A 26,874-nucleotide genomic window follows, 5' to 3' on the forward strand; every position below is an offset into this window, starting at 1 on the left:
GTCATGGGTGGGGGCCTGCTGGCAGGTGCCCCACAGTGCTGGGGGGTGGGGGTGGTGGGAGACATGGGTGGGTGCCTGGTGGAGGCTGCCCCTGGTGGCTGGGGGGTGGGGGTGGTGGGAGACATGAGTTGCACATGGGTGGGGGCCTGCTGGCAGGTGCCTCACAGTGCTGGGGGGTGGGGTGCTGGGAGACATGGGTGCGGGCCTGGTGGTGGGTGCCCCTGCACTGCTGGGGGGTGGGGGTGGTGGGAGACATGGGTGGGGGCCTGCTGGCAGGTGCCCCACAGTGCTGGGGGGTGGGGGTGGTGGGAGACATGGGTGGGGGCCTGGTGGAGGCTGCCCCTGGTGGCTGGGGGGTTGGGGTCGTGGGAGACATGAGTTCCACATGAGTGGGGGCCTGCTGGCAGGTGCCCCACAGTGCTGGGGGGTGGGGGTGCTGGGAGACATGGGTGGGGGCCTGGTGGTGGGTGCCCCTGGTGGCTGGGGGGTGGGGGTGCTGGTGGAGGCTGCCCCTGCACTGCTGGGGGGTGGGGGTGGTGGGAGACATGGGTGGGGGCCTGGTGGAGGGTCCCCCTGGTGGCTGGGGGGTGGGGGTGCTGGAAGACATGGGTGGGAGCCTGGTGGAGGCTGCCCCTGGTGGCTGGGGGGTGGGGGTGGTGGGAGACATGGGTGGGGGCCTGGTGGTGGGTGCCCCTGCACTGCTGGGGGGCGGGGGTGGTGGGAGTCATGGGTGGGGGCCTGCTGGCAGGTGCCCCACAGTGCTGGGGGGTGGGGGTGGTGGGAGACATGGGTGGGGGCCTGGTGGAGGCTGCCCCTGGTGGCTGGGGGGTGGGGGTGGTGGGAGACATGAGTTGCACATGGGTGGGGGCCTGCTGGCAGGTGCCCCACAGTGCTGGGGAGTGGGGGTGCTGCGAGACATGGGTGGGGGCCTGGTGGTGGGTGCCCCTGCACTGCTGGGGGGTGGGCGTGGTGGGAGACATGGGTGGGGGCCTGCTGGCCGGTGCCCCACAGTGCTGGGGGGTGGGGGTGGTGGGGAACATGAGTTGGACATGGGTGTGGGCCTGCTGGCAGGTGCCCCACAGTGCTGGGGGGTGGGGCTGGTGGGGCACATGAGTTGGACATGGGTGGGGGCCTGCTGGCATGTGCCCCACAGTGCTGGAGGGTGGGGGTGGTGGGGAACATGAGTTGGACATGGGTGGGGGACTGCTGGCAGGTGCCCCACAGTGCTGGGGGGTGGGGGTGGTGGGAGACATGGGTGGGGGCCTGGTGGAGGGTGCCCCTGGTGGCTGGGGGGTGGGGGTGGTGGGAGACATGGGTGGGGGCCTGGTGGAGGCTGCCCCTGGTGGCTGGGGGGTGGGGGTGGTGGGAGACATGGGTGGGGGCCTGGTGGAGGCTGCCCCTGGTGGCTGGGGGGTGGGGATGGTGGGAGACATGAGTTGCACATGGGTGGGGGCCTGCTGGCAGGTGCCCCACAGTGCTGGGGGGTGGGGGTGCTGGGAGACATGGGTGGGGGCCTGGTGGTGGGTGACCCTGCACTGCTGCGGGGTGGGGGTGGTGGGAGACATGGGTGGGGGCATGGTGGAGGCTGCCCCTGGTGGCTGGGGATTGGGGGTGCTGGGAGACATGGGTTGGGGCCTGGTGGAGGCTGCCCCTGGTGGCTGGGGGGTGGGGGTGGTGGGAGACATGGGTGGGGGCCTGGTGGTGGGTGCCCCTACACTGCTGGGGGGTGGGGGTGGTGGGAGACATGGGTCGGGGCCTGCTGGCAGGTGCCCCACAGTGCTGGGGGTGGGGGTGGTGGGGAACATGAGTTGGACATGGGTGGGGGCCTGCTGGCAGGTGCCCCACAGTGCTGGGGGGTGGGGGTGGTGGGAGACATGGGTGGGGGCCTGGTGGAGGGTGCACCTGCACTGCTGGGGGGTGGGGGTGGTGGGAGACATGGGTGGGGGCCTGGTGGAGGCTGCCCCTGGTGTCTGGGGGTGGGGGTGGTGGGAGACATGGGTGGGGGCCTGGTGGAGGCTGCCCCTGGTGGCTGGGGGGTGGGGGTGGTGGGAGACATGAGTTGCACATGGGCGGGGGCCTGCTGGCAGGTGCCCCACAGTGCTGGGGGGTGGGGGTGCTGGGAGACATGGGTGCGGGCCTGGTGGTGGGTGCCCCTGCACTGCTGGGGGGGGTGGTGGGAGACATGGGTGGGGGCCTGCTGGCAGGTGCCCCACAGTGCTGGGGGTGGGGGTGGTGGGAGACATGGGTGGGGGCCTGGTGGAGGCTGCCCCTGGTGGCTGGGGGGTGGGGGTGGTGGGAGACATGAGTTGCACATGGGTGGGGGCCTGCTGGCAGGTGCCCCACAGTGCTGGGGGGTGGGGGTGCTGGGAGACATGGGTGGGGGCCTGGTGGTGGGTGCCCCTGGTGGCTGGGGGTGCTGGGAGACATGGGTGGGGGCCTGGTGGAGGCTGCCCCTGCACTGCTGGGGGGTGGGGATGGTGGGAGACATGGGTGGGAGCCTGGTGGAGGCTGCCCCTGGTGGCTGGGGGGTGGGGGTGTTGGGAAACATGGGTGGGGGCCTGGTGGTGGGTGCCCCTGCACTGCTGTGGGGTGGGGGTGGTGGGAGTCATGGGTGGGGGCCTGCTGGCAGGTGCCCCACAGTGCTGGGGGGTGGGGGTGGTGGGAGACATGGGTGGGGGCCTGGTGGAGGCTTCCCCTGGTGGCTGGGGGGTGGGGGTGGTGGGAGACATGAGTTGCACATGGGTGGGGGCCTGCTGGCAGGTGCCCCACAGTGCTGGGGGGTGGGGGTGCTGGGAGACATGGGTGGGGGCCTGGTGGTGGGTGCCCCTGCACTGCTGGGGGGTGGGGGTGGTGGGAGACATGGGTGGGGGCCTGCTGGCAGGTGCCCCACAGTGCTGGGGGGGTGGAGGTGGTGGGGAACATGAGTTGGACATGGGTGTGGGCCTGCTGGCAGGTGCCCCACAGTGCTGGGGGGTGGGGGTGTTGGGGCACATGAGTTGGACATGGGTGGGGGCCTGCTGGCAGGTGCCCCACAGTGCTGGGGGGTGGGGGTGGTGGGGAACATGAGTTGGACATGGGTGGGGGCCTGCTGGCAGGTGCCCCACAGTGCTGGGGGGTGGGAGTGGTGGGAGACATGGGTGGGGGCCTGGTGGAGGGTGCCCCTGCACTGCTGGGGGGTGGGGGTGGTGGGAGACATGGGTGGGGGCCTGGTGGAGGCTGCCCCTGGTGGCTGGGTGGTGGGGGTGGGGGGAGACATGGGTGGGGGCCTGGTGGTGGTTGCCCCTGCACTACTGGGGGGTGGGGGTGGTGGGAGACATGGGTGGGGGCCTGCTGGCAGGTGCCCCACAGTGCTGGGGGGGTGGGGGTGGTGGGAGTCATGGGTGGGGGCCTGCTGGCAGGTGCCCCACAGTGCTGGGGGGTGGGGATGGTGGGAGACATGGGTGGGGGCCTGGTGGAGGCTGCCCCTGGTGGCTGGGGGTGGGGGTGGTGGGAGACATGAGTTGCACATGCGTGGGGGCCTGCTGGCAGGTGCCCCACAGTGCTGGGGGGTGGGGGTGCTGGGAGACATTGGTGGGGGCCTGGTGGTGGGTGCCCCTGCACTGCTGGGGAGTGGGGGTGGTGGGAGACATGGGTGGTGGCCTGCTGGCAGGTTCCCCACAGTGCTGTGGGTTGGGGGTGGTGGGGAACTTGAGTTGGACCTGGGTGTGGGCCTGCTGGCAGGTGCCCCACAGTGCTGGGGGGTGGGGGTGGTGGGGGACATGGGTGGGGGCCTGGTGGAGGGTGCCCCTGCACTGCTGGTGGGTGGGGGTGGTGGGAGACATGGGTGGGGGCCTGGTGGAGGCTGCCCCTGGTGGCTGGGTGGTGGGGGTGGGGGGAGACATGGGTGGGGGCCTGGTGGTGGTTGCCCCTGCACTACTGGGGGGTGGGGGTGGTGGGAGACATGGGTGGGGGCCTGCTGGCAGGTGCCCCACAGTGCTGGGGGGGTGGGGGTGGTGGGGGTCATGGGTGGGGGCCTGCTGGCAGGTGCCCCACAGTGCTGGGGGGTGGGGATGGTGGGAGACATGGGTGGGGGCCTGGTGGAGGCTGCCCCTGTTGGCTGGGGGTGGGGTGATGGGAGACATGAGTTGCACATGGGTGGGGGCCTGCTGGCAGGTGCCCCACAGTGCTGGGGGGTGGGGGTGCTGGGAGACATTGGTGGGGGCCTGGTGGTGGGTGCCCCTGCACTGCTGGGGAGTGGGGGTGGTGGGAGACATGGGTGGTGGTCTGCTGGCAGGTTCCCCACAGTGCTGTGGGGTGGGGGTGGTGGGGAACTTGAGTTGGACCTGGGTGTGGGCCTGCTGGCAGGTGCCCCACAGTGCTGGGGGGTGGGGGTGGTGGGGAACATGAGTTGGACATGGGTAGGGGCCTGCTGGCAGGTGTCCCACAGTGCTGGGGGGTGGGGGTGGTAGGGAACATGAGTTGGACATGGGTGGGGGCCTGCTGGCAGGTGCCCCACAGTGCTGGGGGGTGGGGGTGGTGGGAGACATGGGTGGGGGCCTGGTGGAGGGTGCCCCTGCACTGCTGGGGGGTGGGGGTGGTGGGAGACATGGGTGGGGGCCTGGTGGAGGCTGCCCCTGGTAGCTGGGGGGTGGGGGTGGTGGGAGACATGGGTGGGGGCCTGGTGGAGGGTGACCCGCACTGCTGGGGGGTGGGGGTGGTGGGAGACATGAGTTGGACATGGGTGGGGGCCTGCTGGCAGGTGCCCCACAGTGTTGGGAGTTGGGGGGGTGGGAGACATGAGTTGGACATGGGTGGGGGCCTGCTGGCAGGTGCCCCACAGTGCTGGGGGGTGGGGATGATGGGAGACATGGGTGGGGGACTGGTGGTGGGTGCCCCTGCACTGCTGGGGGGTGGTGGGAGACATGGGTGGGTGCCTAGTGGAGGGTGCCCCTGCACTGCTGGGGGGTGCGGGTGGTGGTAGACATGGGTTGGGGCCTGGTGGAGGGTGCCCCTGCACTGCTGGGGGGTGGGGGTGGTGGGAGACATGGGTGGGGGCCTGCTGGCAGGTGCCCCACAGTGCTGGGGGGTGGAGGTGCTGGGAGACATGGGTGGGGGCCTGGTGGAGGCTGCCCCTGGTGGCTGGGGGGTGGGGGTGGTGGGAGACATGGGTGGGGGCCTGGTGGAGGGTGCCCCTGCACTGCTGGGGGGGTGGGAGACATGGGTGGGGGCCTGGTGGAGGGTGCCCCTGGTGGCTGGGGTTGCAGGGGGACATGTGTTGGTGGGCAGTAGTGCAAGTTGACATGTGGGTTGGCTGGGGGTCATGGCCATGGTGGATGGGGTGCCTGCAGGACCTGTGCAGGGTAGGCCCCTGTGGTGTGAGCCACCTGCAGGGGCCGTGGAGGGTGTAGAGGGAACACCTGGGAGGACCCACACATGCAATTCACGTGTGGTGCTCCCCGCTCACCCCTGTAATACACGTACCCTGATGGAATCGCGTGTGGAACTTCCCGCGCACCCCTGAAATGCACGTACCCTGCTCGCACGGGCCCAATCATGTGTGGAACTTCCCGCGCACCCCTGAAATACATGTACCCTGATATAATCGCGTGTGGAACTTCCCGCGCACCCCTGGAATACACGTACCCTGCTGATGTCACGTGTGAAACTTCCCCCGCACCACGAAATACACGTACCCTGATGAAATCGCGTGTGGAACTTCCCGCGCACCCTTGAAATACACGTGCCCTGCTGATGTCGTGTGTGAAACTTCCCCATCACCCCGAAATACACGTACCATGAGGAAATTGCATGTAGAAATTCCCGCGCACCCCTGAGATACGCGTACCGTGCTCGCACGGGCCCAATCGCGTGTGGAATTTCCCGCGCACCCCTGAAATACACGTATCCTGCTGAAATCGCGTGTGGCACTTCCCGCGCACGACTTAGATACGCGTACCCTGCTTGCACGGGCCCAATCGCGTGTGGAAATTCCCGCGCACCCCTGAAATACATGTACCCTGCTGATATCGCGTGTGAAACTTGCCCCGCACCCCGAAATACACGTGCCCTGCTGAAATCGCGTGTGGCCCTTCCCGAGCACCCCTGAGATACGCGTACCCTGCTCGCATGGGCCCAATCGCGTGTGGAAATTCCCACCCACCCCTGAAATACACGTACCCTGCTGAAATCGCGTGTGAAACTTGCCACGCACCCCGAAATACACGTACCCTGCTGAAATCGCATGTGGCACTTCCCGCGCACCCCTGAGATACGCGTACCCTGCGGAAATCGCGTGTGGAACTTCCCGCGCACCCCTGAAATACGCGTACCCTGCTCTCACGGGGCCAATCGCGTGAGGTACTTCCCGCGCACCCCAGTGATACAAGTAGCCCTCTTGCCGTGCTGGTACAGGGTTAGCGCAGCCCTTTGCACTGGATTGGGTATATTGATGGCTTTTCCCTGAGCGAGAGGCTTTCTTGGGGGCGTAACTGGCGCTGCTGCAGGGTCGCTGCGCCACTGTGCGCCACGGCTGGTTTTGTTGTCTGGAATCCATGAACACGCTGTGCGCGGAAATGGATTTTAGCGCACGCGGCTGGCGCAGGGATTCGCATGCGCACACTGTGCGCCAGCCGCGTGCGCCACTTGTGCGCTGAATTCTATGAATTACCCCCTTAGTGTTGTGTCTATTTGAGGTGCATGGGAAGATGTCTGGAGGAAAACGGTTTTGGAATTTCTTTGATAATCAAGAACTGTGAAATATGAATAGTGACCTAGATTCAGATCCCAAAGAATGTTCACCACTTTGAGGGCATGGGAACAGAAACATGTTGAGCTTCTGAGAGGATCTATGATTACGTTCGAAGTCCTACACCTTATCCTAGAGTTCCAATCTGTATTTTTGACAGATAGAGGATTGATAGGGTTGAGAACAGTCCCTTGAGCACTTTATTACCATTTTAGGTGTTTCTGTATGTGTTTTTTGTAAATGTTTTAATTATGGTATATGTAGGATGAATTGTTATCATGCTTGTTGTGATTATTGATAACATTGGGAAAATAATTATATCGCAGAAGGGGTACACGTTGTTGCTGCGCCTCCACCCTTCGGTACTTGTGTAGTGTGAGGCATTTTCCCCTGAATGACCGCAATAGAGACAACCTCTAGTCTTACCTTTCTTTCTATATGCTATAGCTAGTTCGGGCATAGGTCAGACTAAGACACACCCGAACCAATAGAGTGGTCTGGCGTTTATCTGTATTTATTCGATAAAAATACCACCTTAGAATTCTTAGGAAAGTTACACTTTCGTCACGGAGAAAAATGGTATAACTTTAGCACGTGCAACCATCTTGGCCAGGATTGACTGCTGTAACACACTCCTGTTGGGTGCAGGTAAAGACTCCTTTACACTCGTTACTATGAAATTCCGATTTCAGTGACGGCAGGTGGCAACCGTCTCAGAATAAATAGTAGGAACCTCCAGGAAATAAGACAGAATTTTGTCAACAATGACGACTCGTTGATTGAGTATATTCCTTTACTCTCCGATTTTGTCACTACACGTACTTCCAATGCAACTATGGGTCATTTACATAAACATGTCTCATCCATGTTAATAACGTCTGCAAAAAGAGAAATGCGACGAGACGTGAGGAAGCTAAAGAAACTGATTAAGACCACCGACAATAGAAGCTCCATAATTCAGGACATCCAAAATCGACGACGATCGTATCGTTCCTGGCTTAAATCACAAAAAATCATAATTGAACAAGATAAAGCGGAGTCGCTACTGAAACAGCTAATTCAGAAAAATTCCCGCGAAACTTGGGCCATCTTAAACACTGGGAACTCCAAACATCAGCCAACGACGATAAACGTAATTGCCCCCGAGCAATGGACACAACACTACGCAAAAAACTTCAGTAATACACAACAAGAAGACCAAAGTGCTCCAGAGACAAATCCAACTTCTTGGGGGCTACGAGTCACCGCCGCCGACATAAAAACTGCAATACAAGCACTGAAAAACTCTAATGCCGCTGGACCCGACCTAATAACTAACATCATGTTAAAAGATAACGCGGAGGAATGGGCTAAATTGATAGAAATCCTGTTTGTCAGACTGTCCACAACAACAACAATTCCTGGATCCTGGCGAGAAGCAATAATAGTCCCAATTTACAAAAAAGGCAATCGGGCAGACCCATCCAACTATCGCCCGATAGCCTTGTTGGATACCATTGGGAAAATGTTTGCATCGTTTTTACGCTTACAGCTTACGTACTGGTCAACGACGAACTCAATCCCTGACATCCGGCAGACCGGATTCACAAAAGGAGTCGGGGTGGAAGTAAACCTGCTTTTAATGACAATTCTAAAATTGGAAAGTATAAGGGCCAAAACCAAACTGTTCGTAGCCTTTATTGATCTACGTAGTGCCTTTGACACCATTAATCGCTCAAAACTCTGGGCCAAACTAAAGAAATGGAATTGCCCAAGTAACCTGATGGATCCAATAAAAGCGCTACACTCAAACACTTCAATCAGCATTCGACTAAACAACCAAGGTGCTCTCTCTAACCCTATACCAACAAACACAGGGGTGAAACAAGGATGTCCACTAGCAGCCGAGTTATTCAAACTGTTTATTGCCGATATACCTGAACACCAGAAAAATGTGAGACATTTTCCTCCAAATTTAAATAACATAGAAATCGGTCATTTAATATACGCAGACGACATAGTCCTTCTGGACAAAACCCAGATAGGCCTACAACGGCAATTGTCCAACCTTAATGAATACCTCGACTCCAACGATTTGTCAATAAACATCGACAAGACCAAAATTATCATCATCGCCAAACCAAAATCTAATAATCAACGTCCTTTCACCTGGCATATAAATAAAAAACCACTAGACGTGGTCGATTCAATTAGATATTTGGGGATATCCTTTAACAACTCACTCTGCGAAACTCCTTGGAAAGTAGACTTGAAAGCCCGCATGGTGCAATTTGGAATTCAAGCCCAGCTTCTGGACAAATCTTATGGCAAATTCGCACTCACCCCAATCCTGAAATTTTATCTGCAGAAAGTCGTTCCAGCGATTACTTATGGATCTGAAGCAGGGTGGTCCATCGAAGCGGTCTTTTGGCAGAAGCTTGAAGCTATTTTTTGGCGACGTGTCCTGAAGTTACCAACCTACATCTCAATGATCCAACTAAGATACGAACTGTCCATAAACTCGCTTCATGCTTGCGTAACATGGAAATCTCTGATGGCTTTTAGAAAAATGATTATGCCATCTAAACCACCTGCCTATCAGCCCTTTTCCATCAGACCTGGCCCGGGGAATTCAGTATTACTTGAAGAGTGGAAACAACGTCTGAAAAACATTCTAGCCCATGCTAACTCAAACACTGATGAATTGATAAAGCGACCGCAATTGGTTAAGAAAAAGGTCGACACAATGCATTGGATCCAGAATTACGACCAACGTTGTAAGATGGTTACAACTCTAGACACCGCAATTGGACAACATAAGTTGGGCGTTCTATGTAAATACTTGACAAACTGTCCTTCCCGCCACCACCGGGCTCAGTTTTTACGAATTCGGTTAAATGCAATCAACACAAAAGCAGCACTGTGGCTTCGTCATTCAAATAAAGTAAACAGCGACAGATGCCGTTTCTGCATGAAAGAACCTGAATCCATCGAACATCTGATAACTAAATGCACGTTGCTCACAACAAAACGAGCCTTACACCTAGGCAACTTTTGTCCAGCGGATCCAGAAGCACGTGATTGGTGGTCGCAGGCAATGGCCGGGAATGTTGTAAAACTTTGTTGTGCGATAGTCAACTTTATAGACGCACTTGATTTAGAGAATATAGAAGGATGCTCTTAATGGAGAGCTCATCAATCGAACTTTTGTCTACAAAGAAACGGACTAAAAGGAAATGAATCTTCGGATGAACCTCGGTTGTAATAAAAGTCTGATGTCGCGGTATTATACTGCGACATATTTCGACTGATGTTTCAAAAAAAAAAAAAAAAAAAAAAAAAAAGACTCCTTCCAGAGGTTTCAAGTGATGCAAAATGATGCTATTCGTAAAGCAAAAGCTGTCTTGTGGAGACCTCATATCTCCACTTTTACAAAATATGGGCCCTGGCTGTGAGTGTCCACTCCAGTACAATTTAGAGTAGCCGCTTTAACACACACAAGTATGGATGGCAAGGCTCTTACGTATTTGAAGGAACTGCTAGTTAGATACAAGCACAAGAGGGTCCTTAGATCCAGCAATGCTAATCTGCTCAGTTGCCCTAGAACCAGGTGGTCAAGGCAAAGGGAGATCTTTTCCAGTGTTGGCCGATTCCACTTGGAATGCGCTGCCGCTGATCTTGCAACAAGAATCTATCTTCCTTTCTTTCTGGAAAATTCTAAAAACTGTGCTTTTTAACAAATTCCCCTCATTTGCTTGTCCCATCATTGATGTTTTGTCATGTGTGTCGGTGTGCAATTAATCTTTGTGCATGGTCATGAGACCTATCGAAAAATCCCAGTCTGAGCTCTGGCTTTCTTCCTTATTGTGGCAGATGTCCAGGGGATTCCAACTCAGCTGTTGTTGTTTAGCAGTTCCTAAATTTAAAACGAGTGCATTGGTGATCCATGACACTAGACAGAACACAAGCGCCTGTCAGCATGATTCGGTATTCCCCTAATCTACCAGTACTATAGAACCCGATCTCTGTAACCTTTTAACTACCCCATTAACTACCAGTACTATAGAACCCAATCTCTGTTACCTTTTAACTACCCCATTAACTATGGCTGGATATCTCAGTGAGTTAAGTGCTAGCAGCCACAGGCAGCGCTTGAAATGTACAAAAGTAGTGAAGTTACTCACCAGACTAGGATGGTGTTATGGAAGGCATGCTGGAGCAGAAAGTTTGCACAGTTTCCCTAATACTAGTCAGGGAGAAAGGGCAGACAATCAACATTTCCACGGCCTCTTTACCCTTTCTGCCTCCTTCATTCCCTCGATGGCGGATTGCCATTGGGCAAGGTGGTAGAAGATGATCTAAAAGGATGCGGGTAATACCACCTCTGCAAGGATAATCTGCTGATCATAAGGACAGAACTCATCACATAATACAGACTGCGCACACATACTCCCATTTTGAAAAGAAGCCATAGCAATACCCTTGGATAGATACTTGCATGTACATGGACACCCCTTTGTAATAATACCCAACCACAAGCTACTCCTGCCACTATTCATGGGGTCAGCACCTCCTCCTCTACTCCAGATTGGTAAATGGGTTTCCACAGCCACAGCAGTACTACCACAATTTAGAGTACTGGTGGGGAATAACCAATCCATCTGACTATTTACCCCGCCACCCATGAGACGTTACTCCAGAAGTTATGGGGTTATTGCGTCAAAACCGAAGAATATGTGCGGCTAATAATGGAAGGGGTTCAGCACTTGGCTCTTTCACTCGTTGACATGGAATAACCCACAAGCAAAGTTCTCGAAGTGGCCGTACAAGCTCACCAGACAAGAAGGTAGAGGAATGACCACAGAGCCGCAGAAACCAAGCCTGGCCTGTAGGCCTTCATGAATGTCCACCAGAAGCTCTCAGTGTTGAACGATAAAGGAAAATACTCAATAATGATGTCAGCGGATCGTGAAGAAGCTGAGAGGGATCCATCCATCGAGGGTACAAGGTCCTCGTAAAAGATGGGCACCCTGGGTCCAAGTCCCGCACCCCTCTTTGAAGCCATTTCGTGTTGCCTGGTCAGTCACAATAGCAGTGTGGTGACTGTGTTACAAGGAGACTCCACTATCACCAAGAATGGGTCCTGGCAGAGGCGTCGCTAGGAAGGATCTGGGGGGCTATAGCTCTGGGTCTTTTGGTTGTAGCCCCGGATAGAAGCTGAGGGCCTACAAAAGGCTAGCTAGCCACCAGTTCCGACACACACATTAGCGTAGCCCGGATCTTTTCCAGACCTAGCAACGCCCCTGTGTTCTCCTGGGGAGGATGATCCGGAATATAACCTGCCTGATTTTGAATCGTGATAGTGATAATAGAGAGGGACCATCTCCAGCCCTGACACCTCCACACCTATATCCAATGCATGTGAACCCCCACAGAGAATGCAGAACTATGTGACTTAAGATGTGAGTGATAAATAATCTGTCTAACAATCTACTCTTTTTGGGGGGCTGGAATGTGATTTCATGAGAAGCCGGGCCTTTAAGAAAGATTCTGGCCCACGCGATACATGCTGTGACGTTGTGTGTCTGGGTCTGGATGCATGACAAGTGAATAATAGGACGTCCCCATGCATGTGGCGGGCATTCCACACTATATTAAGGAGTGAGCGAGTCTTTATTGAAGTACTGCTGTGCTAGCATTGAAATGCACATGTCGATTTGGGCTTTATTAATTCAGGGAGCACTGGACTCAAGTAACATAACAGGCACTACAGCCTGAGGCATGGCCATAGCCCAGAGAGCCGGTCCGATGCATGGGCAGTCTGTGCCATACCCCAGAGCCCGACTTTCAGGGGGGCTGGGCTGGCAACAGTGACTGTCTAGACTATACCAAATAATATTGTTTCAAAGGGGGGCTGCGCTGCTCTCATGTACGAGGCTCGCTATTCTGTTTTTTTCGAGGGAGGGCACGTTGTCAACTCCCAACCTCCAAATAACCTCTTCTGAGTAGCCCATCACTTATAGCAGAGCATTTGAACTGAGTGATTTATAAGTCATGGCTAATTTAAGAGACCATTGTTTGGACAAGACATTCTTAATGGTTCCATGTTAAGAAATGCAATGGGAAATTTTTATTCTGAAAGTACACACAATGTACCAATTAGCTTCCTAAATCTACACCCTCCTCCAGGTCAATTAAATTATCTTGTATAACACAGTTTTAAACTAACTACATTATTTTCAGATGTTCATATTTAAGATGCCAAAAAGCATTATTTTTGGTAGAATGGTAATATTTTCATCACACCATATACGAACACTGCATTTGACAAACAATGAAACACAAACAGGTAACCTTTTCACACGTTACCTTTTATTATGAGTCTTTTTATTAGGAGTCTATTCGCCTGACCAACCACACATGACTGCATACTGCAACATTAGTTAACCTGCAAAATGTAAATATAACCTGTGCCCAACATTGTATAAATGTAAAACATGTAATGTATATCCCACTTGTACCTTCCCTGTAACTAAGCTCCCTTCAAGTAACAGTGCCACGATGCCCAAGGGCTGTTTGTGCGCTATACAAATGTAAAAAAATAAAATAAATAAAAAATAAATCTAGGTTTTCAAAGTACTTTTTCGAAACCCAAAGGACATTTTTGACTTTTGTTGTATTGCATTCTGGTATCTTCTGTTCATATGTTCTATACGGATTTATATATTTGTGTGAGCACCTTACTATAGTATGTGTACTTTTAAAGTCATCTTCATAAAACAGTATTGTTGAAAGCCAAACATGAGATGAGGAAGGGAATTATGAGAGGGCAAGTGAGTCATGAATATTTGCCCAGGATGTGGAAAGAGAGATTAGAATCCTGGGTCCTGGAGAGGTTATTTTCTCTTGTTGCAGCCATCTACTGCACTACCTCCTAGCCACACACCTTGCCCTATTCACTCAACCACCCAAGTTAACCACTCCTACCTTTGAGGTTAATAACCTGGCCTGCCCTTTCCTACGTGACCTAGCGTCACCCACCATGACTTTGACACCCTCAACGAGTCCTTCAGCAACTACCGTTGACGCTCACCACCCCTGCAACCAGATTAACCAATACCTTAATGACCCAGCTCTCTGGCTCAAACCTTTGCCACGAAACCAACTCCTAACCAACATTGCCCCCTCACTCTCAGGAACAAGAGTTTAGGCACCAGATTCCGCATTCGTCCTTCCCGCACCAACACCACTAAGCAAGCCCCACGCACACCACCCAGCCCGCCTTCGCCCACCGTCACTTGCAAAACTAAGACCACAGGGGTTAAATTGCCTGTGTTCAAGGGTGCCCTCATCAATGCTAGATCTCTCACAGCACACGCTCTTGACATAGCCGACCTTATCACCACTGCCGACCTTGACTTCATTGCCATATCCGAAACCTGGCTACATGCCGCCTCTGGCCCTTGTCTATCCTTGGCCTTACCGCCTGACTATGGCATCACACGCTGTGACTGCTCCTCTGCCCATACTAGACGTGGCGGCGTGGCATTCATCCATAAAAACTCCCTTGACCTAAGAGTGGTATCCGACTCCAAACTTGAATCAGCTGAACTGCTGACAATCAAATTACTACTAACACCTAACCAAACGGCCACCCTTCACCTTATCTACAGGCCCCCAGGGCAGGCACCCACCTTTGTCAGTGACATTTCCACTCTTCTTCTTGACAAAACAAAAAACAACTCCCAAACAATAATCTTAGGTGATTTCAATCTAGGTCGCGGCAACCCTAAGGATCCTGTAGCAACTGATCTGGAGTATGCTCTTACTGACCTTGGCCTCACCTTGTACATACAAGAACCGACCCATATCAAAGGCAGGACCATCGATTGGTTAGCCGGTTCTAATTGCAACATCCAGGTCCTCAATAACTCCCCATGCTTATGGTCTGACCATCACATCATAACATTTAACATTGAAGCTACCCCGCGAGCCCCAACACCCATAGCCCCAGCCCTCCCCACCCGCAATAAAAAAAAATATAACAAGAGAACAACTCCTCCCGCTGTTACTCCCTTCTCTTAATGCGGCGACCAACGCCTGCACTGATCCCACCTCGCTAGCAGATATCTACAACCAAACGATGCTCACGGCTATTGACACTATAGCACCAATCAAACCTAGGAAGGCTAAACCACGAGCACATCTCAACTCATGGTTCACTCCACAGCTAAGAATCCTCCGCAAAGCCAAACGCTGTGCGGAAAACCGTTGGAAAAGCCACCCATCTGATGAGCATAAAGACGGCTTCCTCCTCGCCTCCCTCACTTATAAAGACGCCATCATCATTGCTAAAAAAGAATCGCTTAATAATCGTATCATGCAAGCCGACTCTAATTCCAAGGAACTCTTTAGAGTCCTAAAAGAGCTCGAAACCCCAGTCTCCCCGCCAGACACTTGCACGAAAGACAGCAAATGGTGTGCTAACATTCAAGCAGCCCTCCTAAACAAAATCTCTATGCTCCAATCTAAAATAAAAGAAAAGCAGGACTGCCTGAGGCGTGACAACCGCTCACTCTCCCCTACTAAGCCCACCCTCTCCTACTCTGCCAACATCAAACCTTTCACCTTCGCACCGCTCACTGTCACCGAAGTAGAAAACATCATCCTCAGGATGAAACCATCAAACTGCCAAGGTGACCCGTGCCCAGCTCCCATCATTAAGGACTCCGCCCATGACTTAGCCCCATTCATTACAGCCTTCATTAACTCATCCTTTGAAACAGGTATTGTCCCGGACAACCTTAAAGACGCCTGGGTGATCCCGCTACTAAAAAAACCTTCCCTTGACCCAAGAATACCCACGAACATCCGACCTTTTACTACAGTACCATTTCTGCTGAAGATACTGGACCGTGCAGCTTACCTGCAGATCCAAAACTACCTTGAATCAAACAATCTGTTAGGTCTACGACAATCCGGATTTCGGCCCAGACATGGGACCGAAACGGCTCTACTAGACCTAAAAACCCAGATCGAAGTCCTGAAGGACAAGGGCAAATTAGCAATGCTATTACTCCTCGACCTTTCCGCCGCATTTAATTTGGTTAACCACCAGATCCTTTGCAGGCACCTCCACTCTGCTGCCAACTTCTCTCCCTCCGCAGCGGCCTGGATCAAATCCTTCCTGAGCAACAGATCTATGAGGGTCTTTGCACCTTCCGCTGCCGCAGATCCCTCCCCTATTCATTGCGGTGTTCCTCAGGGTTCTTGCGTGTCACCTACTCTTTACAATATCTTTACGAAACCACTCTTTGATGTGCTTGATTATCTGGGTGTCTCCTACACCAACTATGCGGACGACACCCAGATACTCATTCCCATCTCTGGTGATTATCTTGCTGACACCAAGGCCCTCAATGACTTCTACCTGGTCATCCAAGCCTGGATGGCCCAGCACCAGCTATGTCTGAACGACGATAAGACGGAGCTACTTATCCTGGGTACATCACAACGCCTGAGCAAACTTGGGCCATCCTTTCAGTCATTCATCATAGACGGCAACTCCATACAAGTCTCGAAAGACACTAAAACACTAGGCTTTTACCTAGATTCAATCTTATCCTTGCCAAGACAAACTAATGCAGTCAGGTCCACCTCTGCCTACACGTGCAAACTCATTTCAGCCTGCAGACCATTCCTCACCACCCACAATAGCGTCACACTAGCGAGAACACTTATCATGGCAAAAATAGATTACTGCAGTGCTCTATAATTAGGCACCAGCCAAGAAAACCTGTCCAAACTCCAAACCACCCAGAACAATGCAATTCGAGCGGCCCTGAACATCCCTCGTAACCACCACATCTCAGAAGCCAGAACTAGCCTAAAGTGGTTACCCGTGAAGCAGAGAATTTCCCTAAAAACACTTGCCCTCACGCACAAATGCCTAGCCAACAAGGCTCCGATCTATCTCTGCAGTCGGCTTTCGCGCCACTCCACTGCCCGTCCACTAAGAACTGCTCAGACTCACTGCCTTACTATCCCTAGGTTTAAGCTCCAAAAAGCGGGAGGCACTAGCTTCACTGTCCTAGCCTCCAAACTTTGGAACACCCTCCCCGCTGCCATCAGAGCTGAAGACTCCTTCAACACCTTCAAGAATAAAACCAAATCTTGGCTCTTTGACCAGCAATAGTTGTGTTAGACATCTGTCCTACTTACTCAGCCCGCCTGTTCCCCAGCACGATTTCCGGTCTGCTACCTTCCCAACTACCTCAGGGATACTTCCTCTGCGGAGCCTAGGGACACTGTACCATGTGTAATATATGTAATTATTAAGATTGTTTTTATGTTGTATTGGTATACTTTTATTGTAATCTATCTGCTTGTATGTTCTTTTCTTGCAACCCTGTACAAATTGCGCCCTGATGCCCCCGGGCCTGATGGTCTGCACGTTATAAATAAACAAAAACAAACAAAACAAAACAATCTGCTGCTCATCAGGGCAGGCACAAGTAGAGGATACGTGTGAGTGTATAGCGTCCGCCCACCTTTTTCAGAAGGTGGACCCTTGGGTGTTTTGAAGCCAGGAGAGCTTATTCTGGCTAGCAGGATTACATGTAGGTTGTCAAATTCCCAGTGCAGGCGCTAACCCACAGCACCACATACAAGTGTCATCAAAGCACATGTCTTGTATATGGATTTTGTTTTCAAGGGAATATTGCACTATAGATTGTTGGGTTTAAAAGGTGGTCACCTTTTGCTTTTTCCCAGCGTAGTTATTGGAAAATCTAGCCCTCTCTGGTTATTGTTCTGGTGTTGATACTTTTTTTGGAAAGGCCGATGCTATTTTGTCTTGTACACGTTCTCTAGAAAGGTCAATTGAAACACAGTTGTATATTTCGCTTTAAGATATGTTCACTTACTGCGGGTATATAATTGGTTGCAAGCTTTAGATTTTGGCTCTGGAGCAGAAATTCCCACACTGAATGAAGCGAGGGAGCAGTACACATACTCATTTCAAATCACCACATTTTACAGCACATTTCATTTTGCAGCAGGAATAGGAAAAAAGCCATATGATTTAGAGGTTGGAGTAAACATATAACATCACAGCAACAGTCACCTAACCTGTGAAGTTGCCTTAGTAACATTCTGCTACAGGATCCCCTGCTACCTTGTTCTATACCCACACACTGGCAACCAGTTGTGGTCTGCTGACACCCTCCAATCAAGTCTCAGGGGGAACATTGATGAGGCTTCCTTCTCATTTTGAAGTGAGCGGCACTTGATCATTTTGCAAGTTGTGTGCTAACACGTCACAAAGCCTGAACCCAGCAGATGAGGAGTCTGAAATCCTGCCACACCCGGTGATATACAGCAGCATGGCACTCAATCCAGATTTCTGTTCTCCATTTTTGGTCACCCCATGCAAATACCTTTTAGACTTCAACAGGGGCAAAATGTCATTTCTGCCCCCTTTGTTCAAAGAGAATGGGTGCAACTGCAGCTTCTATCCCTATGTACACAGCACCTATGGGTGACCAATTTTCTTAAAGTGTAACCTAGCCACCTTGTAAGTACCTTCTCATATCCATCTAGAATTGTAAGTAACCATTGTAATAACTTTAAAGTAAACTGTAAGTATCCTTGTAATCTACGCCGTGATACCTCAGGGTATGGGCGTATTAGTAAATATAATAAATAAATAAATAAAATATAACTGAGCTTCCCACTTTTTTTAGGACTTGGGTCCTGTTAATTTTGTAACATTTGAAGACCTGCGGAATTGCTTACTCTCACTGCCTCAAGACCTCCCAGGTAAATAGATCCTATCGCATCTTCAGCCAATCCTGCAGTATTCGCAACCTGCCTTGACTGCCCCAGGCCCAGTCCCTGCCTTGAAATGACATTCTTGGAATCTGCCTTCAGTTTATTTCTTTTGACAGTCAAAATAATTCTGCTCTGCAGCTTCAGAAGTAAAATAAAATATATGAACCGCTTAATTGCAAAACTGGAGGGGATACAGTCGAATGCACCTATGTTGGGATCAGGACAAGATCCGCTGCTCCTATTTGCAGATGAAGCTACCCTCTCTTCACCAACTCCTTCTGGCTTCAGAAAGCAAGTGGCTACTTTTTCCCGAGGGATGCAAAGAGAATGGGCTGACAATACATTTTGACAAAACAAAGTTAATGGTTTTCTTGCCGTCATATAACAAATCAAGCCCGAAATGATCTATAAAGGGTGACAGTCATAGCATCGACCAGGTCCTAAGTTTCGACTATGCGGGCTCCCGGTTTACACATGATGGAAGCTGGTCAGTACAGCTCAAGAAATCTTCATTCACTCTGGAAATGCATAGCAATGCTGTCCTGAAATTCTCCTATACACATCGTAATCAGGCAGTTTCTCCAGCCCTGCAAATATACAATATGAGGGCAGGGCAGCAGCAACCTTTGGCGCAGAAATATGAGGGTATGTGAAACCTTTTATGAGAGAGAATAATTGTATAACTTTAGTGCGTGCAACCATCTTGCCCAGGATTGACTACTGTAACATACTCCTGGTGGGACAGGTAATGGCTGCCTTCGTAGGCTTCAAGTTACACAAAATGGTGCTATTCATATAGCAAAAGCTGTCCGTCTGAGAGCTCATATCTCCACTTTCAGAAAGGATATGCACTGGCTCTCAGTGGCTGCTCGAGTACAATTTAAAGTAGCCACTTTAACACTCACGTATCTGTATGGCAAGGCTCCTACCTATTTGAAGGAACGGCTAGTTAGATATGAGCCCAAGAGGGTGCTTCGATCCAGCAATGCTAATCTGCTCCATTCCCTAGAACCAGATGGTCAAGGCAAAGGTAGATATTTTCCAGTGTTGGCAGATTCCACTTGGAATGCACTGCCACTGAACTTGTGACAGGAATCTAACTTCCTGTCTTTCTGGAAACTTCTAAAAACGGTGATCTTTAACTAAAGTGGTTACACTGGCATAACAGGGGCCCCAGCACACCCCGCCACCACATGTCCTGGGAGGGTGGCTCCTTTGGACTTTAAAAAACATTTTTTTCTTCTTTTTGTAGTTACTCTGTCTTCATAAAGAAATTATTTCTGTTACAGAAATCATTTCTTTATGAAGGCAGAGTGACTACAAAAGGAAACGATTTATTTTTGAAGTCCGAGGGCTCCCCCTAACCATGACATGGACGCCTCTAGGCTGGAGGCCTCCATGTCATGAGCTGAGGGAAGCTCTATGACTTCAAAAATAAATAATTTCAATTATGGTTCGTTCCTTAAAAGAAATAATTTCTTTATGAAGTCGGAGTGACTTCAAAAAGAAACCAATTCTTTTTTAAGTAATAGGGCTCCCTTCAACTCCATGATGTGTGTGTGTGTGAGTGAATAGTGAAAGGGTGCACACTTAAATGTTTAGGAGATTGCCTGTGTGAGTGTATGGTGAAAGGGTGCACACTTAAATGTATAGGTGGCTGCCTGTGTGAGTGTATCGTCAAAGGGTGCACACTTAAATGTATGGGTGGCTGCCTGTGTGAGTGTATCGTCAAAGGGTGCACACTTAAATGTATGGGTGGCTGCCTGGGTGTGGGTGCCTGTATGATAAAAGGGTGCACACTTAAATGCATGGGTGGCTGTCTGGGTGTGCCTGTATGTTGAAAGGGTACACACTTAAGGGTGGCTGTGTGCACTTGTGTGTGTATGGTGAATGATGTGTGTGCTTGTGTTCAAGGGTGCAATGAAACCAAGATTTCAGGGCGTGGGGTGTACTAACCCTTCAAATGTTGGGAGAGGTGCTAATTTCACGGGCGCTGGGGGAGGGGCAAACTTATTTATGTGGGGCATCTAACTTTTTTATGCATTCTAATCAGAATGTTCTAGTGCAGCTTCAGTGTTACAAGCAGTTAACTCTCTCATTTAAGTCTGAAAGCACCCACTTATGGACTGCTGTGAAAATAAGCAGTCTCCTGTCACCGCTCTACCCTTCCAATCACTTCCATGGCATGCAAATACTAAACCTGCATCAAGATTTCAATTGCCTAAACAATTATGCATTTGAATACAGGTACTAACAGTGAAACGCTTTGCGTTAGTAATTGCTGGGACTTTGTTATCAGCGAAACCCATGTGCCGTTTAACATCTGTGTCCTGTTCTGTCTGTCAACGGCTCTGTAAGTCAGCCAGGTCGAAACAATGTATCCTCAAATTTAAGGGGGGAGGAAAGGTCTGAAGCTCAATCAGGTCAATGGTGTTGTGCCACTACTTGTGTTTAATCCCTTGGCTACTTATTGGTAATTTGTATTACTCATAGCCCTATTCTTCCACATCCCAGTACTTGTGTATGAAGCACTTTGCCTTATACACAAGTGCTGGGATGAGGTAGAGGGACATGGAGGTAATGACTGGCTTAGTTACCTCCAATCTTCATTACTCCTAGTCCCACTCTTCCTCATCCCAGTACTTACCAATGAGGCAAGGAGCCTCATACGTAAGCACTGGGACAAGGAAAAGCGATGTGGTGGTAATTCTGGGCCGACAAGCTGATTTTGGGGGTTGGATGGAGAGGGGATGTGTAGAGGGGTGGGGTAGGTCAGGGATTGTGCGATAAATCGTAATAGCCATGCATATCCAGGTTAAGCAGGCAAGATAGGTGGTATTAGTGGCTAGAGAGGCATTTTTGTGCAGCCAGTCTAGCAATTTCTTAGTTTGGCTTGACTTGTTTTTAACTGGGCCTCTATGATAAAGCAGTCCTGCTAAGTGTAATTACCTGGCTGGACTGGCATTTGGGTGCATTTAGGTGCTGCCAGTCTAGCCATTTCTTTTTATTTATTTTAATGATTTTTATTGTTAAAATATTGATTTTGATACAGATATCAACAGGTTACAGACTTTGAATAAAACAAGAACAACAGAGAAATGACATAGTAATTGATTTTGATCCTTTGTAATAGTATTTCTATAAGGTTAAATCATTTGTTAAATTCACTTGCGAATGTAATATGAACTATAATAGATATAAACCGCATTAATATAACATGTAGTTTAGAATTAATTATATCACCGGTCTGCAACGAGTGATTTATATATAGTGAAAATAGAGATTTGGGGGGAGACGTACAGGGAGACAGACTAGAGACATATAAGGATAAGGAGGGAAGAGGATAGGGGGGGGAATGGGTATATTGGATTATTTCATCAAAATAATCTAATCATTTCAAACATTATCAAGTTCTAGCATTTTTGAATAAGTATGGCAATATGAATAATGATGCTAATATAAGAATGTAAATTTATGTACCATGAGCAGTTGCATTAAAACAGTTAAGACACCTGGTGAAAAAATACCATTTAGCATTATATTTAGGAATTGTGTTGTGATTATTGGCCATGCACATCTCTAGTTTATGAGTGTTACAAATGGTGTTCCACCAGATTTTGGTGGAAAGTGAACTAGAGTCTTTCCAGTTAGCCGTAATACATTTTAAAGCTATACAGATGAATAAGTCATAAAGTCTTGCAGAGTCAGATGGGAAATAAGTTGTAATGGCTATACTTCCTAAAAATATGTTAACAAAGGAAAAGGGCACATCAACACAGAAGATACATTTAAGAAGCTTCCAGATTTCCTGCCAAAATTTAACAGTAAATGAACATTCAAAAAACATATGCATATACGTGGCGGGAGATATGCCACATGACCAACATTTAGCATTATAATTCGGATTAGACTTAGCCAATTTGGTTGGAGTAATAAATGCTCTGTGCATGAAGAAATAATAGTGTTGTGATATATTTGCTGATACCGATATTTGTTTAATTTTAGCAAACAGACGATGCCATATTTCATCTTCAAACATGAAGCCCAAATCAAGTTCCCATTTCAGACGTATAGGGCAAATCTTAAAATTTGAGGTGAGCATATTGTAAATTTTTGAGGCTCGAACTTCACCACCTGTGGTAAGGTGCATTAGTCTAAGGGCATCAGGAGTAAGAATTTCATTGGAAAATTGGGCAAGTGCATCAAGGCAGGAATTAATTAAGTTGTTATAAAATTGAAAGTCTTTCTTAGTAATGTTAAAAGTGGTGGAGAATTGCTGAAAGGAAAGGACATACGTGTCATCTATAATCTGTTGGACGAATCTGATACCCTTTTGAATCCATGTTTTGCGGTTAAGGATCTTGTTATTAATTACTATGTTCTTATTATGCCATAATAGTGGGGAAAGATGCTTACTAGGAGTGATAGTGTGAGGAAAAAGAAAGGTTTGTAGAGCAGATATTGAGGCTTTAATAGGGTCTGAAATCTTTTTAGTTGAATGTTTGAAAATGTATATGTAGTCCGTGATTTCGTGTGGTAAAACTACTTGTTTTTCTAATGTACACCAGGTTGGGATATCAGTGGATATAGGATCAATGAACCATTGACGAGATTGTTTTATAAGAAATGCATGATGATATGATTTAAAGTCAGGGAATCTAACTCCCCCCATATCATAGGGGGCTTTCAGTTTTGTCAGGGCAATTCTCTTACTTTTTCCTTTTCCCCATAGAAAATTAAGTAGTATAGAGTAAATGGATTTGAAAAAGGAAAGGGATAATGGGACGGAGAGAAGTTGCAGATAGTATAGTATTATGGGAGTAAGCATCATCTTGATAGTATCTAAGCGCCCCCACCAGGAGAGGTATAGTGGAGACCATTTGGATGTTAGATCCTTGAGGGTGCCCAGTAGTGTTTCAGTGTTGAGTTTGATCGTATTTGGGATAGTTGGGGCAAAACGAAGACCTAAGTATTTGACTGAGCTATTGCACCATTTGAGGCCAAAAGTGACGATATCATGTTTAAGGCAGTATGGATTTAAGGGCATAATTTCTGATTTCTGTGTATTTAATTTATATCCTGATACTTGACCGAATTGTGATAAAATACTCAAGAGGTTGGGAATGTGAAGTTTGGGGTTTTTAATTAATATAAGAATATCATCTGCATATGCAGCTATTTTATTTATTGAAGCACCGACTTGAATTCCTGGGATGTTTGTGGTAGATCTTATTGATTCTAGAAGTGGTTCAAGAGAGAGGATATATAGTAATGGTGAGAAGGGGCAACCTTGACGCGTTCCTCTTAGTAAGTGAAAGGAGGAGGAAGTTTGACCATTTAAGTAAATAGCCGAATTGGGGGCAGAGTAAAGCAGTTTGACCAGTGAAATAAATTTTTCACCACAACCATGCCACCGTAGAGTTTGAAACATAAAATTCCAGTCGACACGATCGAAAGCTTTTTCCGCATCTAATGCAATGGCCGCATAGCCTTGTGTGTCTTTTTTGTCATTGGCAGCAAGGTTGATGGCGTTTAATAGGAGTCTTGCATTAGAGGATATATTACGTCCCTTTACATATCCTGTTTGGTCTGGTTTAACTAGACTTGGGAGTGAGGATTCGATTCTATTGGCAAGTATTTTGGCAAAAATTTTGCTTTCAATATTGATAAGGGAAATGGGTCGATAGTTGCTAGGAAGAGTAGGGTCCTTGTTAGGTTTTGGAAAAATGATAAGTAAAGCTTCAGAAAATGATCCCGACGAACATTTTTGCGAGATAAAATATGAAAAAAGGTTTTTGAGCTTAGGTGTTAAGGATTGAGAGAATGTGTTATAGAATTCTGTGGATAGTCCATCAGGGCCTGGTGCTTTTCCTTTTCCGAGGCCATGGATGGCTTTGGTAATCTCGATAGACGTGATGTCTTTTTCTAGATGAGATAGATCAATGTCAGGGTAGGTGGTTCTACTGATGTTGTTCAAAAAGGAATCGATGTTATCTCTGGGAATAGCGCATTCTGGAGTATATAGTTCCGTATAAAATCTTCTAAAGCATTCCAATATTTCATCAGGCCTATGATGCATCTTGCCCAGCTTATCTTGAATGTGAGAGACTTGAACTTTTTCTTTTTTGGTTTTTAGATAAGAGGCTAACATTTGACCTGCTTTATTAGAAGTATGATAGATCTTAGTTTTATACTTAAGAATGGTTCCTGCCGCCAACTCAGTAATTTCTTTATTGATTTCAAAGCGTATCTTAATAACTTGTCGTAGATTGGCTGAGTTAGTGTCAGTATAATAATGTTGTTCTGCAATAGTGAGTTTAGAGTAAAGATCGTCGAGATGTTTTTTCCTGATTTTTTTATTCTTGCCTGATAGGGCCATTATGTGGCCACGAAGGGCCGCTTTGAAAGCGTCCCAATTATTGACAGTGGAGGTATCTTGATCTTGGTTTTCGTTAAAGTATTGTTGAATGAAAGCGTTGATGGATTGAATAGATTTAGGATCATTTAAAAGAAAATTGTTAAGTTTCCATCTAGGAGAACCCTTTTTCATATCTGTAAGGGAGAAGGAAGTAATGACAGGAGCGTGGTCAGAGATAATGATATTGGCAATCTTTGAGTCTATAATGGATCCCGAAAGAGTTTTAGTAGCAAAAATATAATCAATACGTGACAATGTGTTGTGTGGGGGAGAATGGTAGGTATAATCCAAATGTGAAGGATGAGATATCCTCCATGAATCAATTAGTCCTGTCTCTCCTAGACAATTTATAAAGGATTTGTGAGTTTTGTTGGGTTTGAATATGCAACTGGATTTTCGATCTAAAAAGGGGTCAAGAACCTGATTGACATCGCCACACATTATCAGGTTGACGAAATCATTTTTCAAAATCATTTGTTTGATATTATTCCAAAAGGAGGGATCTGGTAGTGTAGGTCCGTAAATGTTGAGAATTGATAATTGTGTCGTGTCAATTAGCAGTTTCACCCAAACCCATCTACCATTTGTATCTGCATCTTGGGCAAGGATTTTGTAGGGTTGTTTTTTGCTAATAAGTATCGCGACACCATTTTTCTTGGATAAAGCTGGGCTAGCAACAACCTCCTTCACCCAAAGAGATTTGAGTTTCATTGATTCTTTGAGGGATAAGTGTGTCTCTTGTAGACAAGCTATTGTTGGTTTAAATTTATTTAAGTGAGATAGTACTTTACATCTTTTCATTGGATTCTTGCAACCCTTAATATTCCATGTTATGCATTTAAATATCATCTGGCTGGCGGAAATTTGATATTCATACATCTTATAGCTATCGTACAAAAATACACATATACCATTGTCATTCGATTGAAATAATGTATACACCAATATTTGTGCTGAAGGAAGGAACATTGAGGGTCAGGGAAGGGAGATAGGGGTTTGATCACATCTTGACCGATAGTATACCATGACGAATGAATGAATTTGGGGATCAAACAGGACATGGGATAAGGAGTTAAGGGGATATATATATGGGGGATAGGAAACGCCTACCGAGTCGCTAACTAGGAAAAAGCGACTTCCTGTGGAAGATGGACCCAAAAGAGCGCCCACCCCACATAGTTAATATCAATGTAAGTTCAAAGCATTAGGTAATTAGATACTTATGAGTGTAAAAGTCAAGTGATGGGGAACCAGTTTTAAGTAGTAGATGAATTAGAGGCCGTCGCTGGAGAAGAGATGTCCATGTTTTCATTTTTGATGGATTGTATGAAGAGCCTTAGGTCAGCGGGATCATCAAAGACCGCAGAGCGTCCTTCGTATGTAACTTTAAAGGAGCAAGGGTGGAACAGGCCGTATCGGACATTATGTTGTTTAAGGGCAGGCCGGAACGCCAGAAAGACCTTTCTTCTTTGGGCTGTACTTCTAGCCACATCCTGTGAGATAAATAACTTACTACCATGCCAGATTAGAGATTTACGTTCTTTAGCTGTGGAGATGATAAGTTGCAGTTGAGAGTATTCTAACAGGTAAAAAATGAGCGTTCTTGGTGGCTGACGAGCTGAGGGAGAGGCTGAGGGTTGGCCAATCCTATGGGCACGTTGTATATTAAAAGTGGTTTCCAAAGGCAAATGTAGTATGGCCGGTAGGAATTTTTGTAGGAAGGCAATGGGGTCTGTGCCCTCAGCTCCTTCAGGCAGGCCCGAGATGCGTAGGTTGTTACGCCTACTCCGATTTTCCAAATCTTCGTTATGCTTTTGAAGTTCTTTGATGGATTTCTCCATTTGTGCAACCTTGGGTGATAAATCTTCAAGCGCGCCAATTCTTTTCTCTGCCTCATCTACTCTGTTGATAACTCCCATCC

The sequence above is a fragment of the Ambystoma mexicanum genome, chromosome 1p (genome assembly GCF_040938575.1).
Source record: "Ambystoma mexicanum isolate Mex_15411 chromosome 1p, UKY_AmexF1_1, whole genome shotgun sequence".
NCBI classification, from domain to species: Eukaryota; Metazoa; Chordata; class Amphibia; order Caudata; family Ambystomatidae; genus Ambystoma; species Ambystoma mexicanum.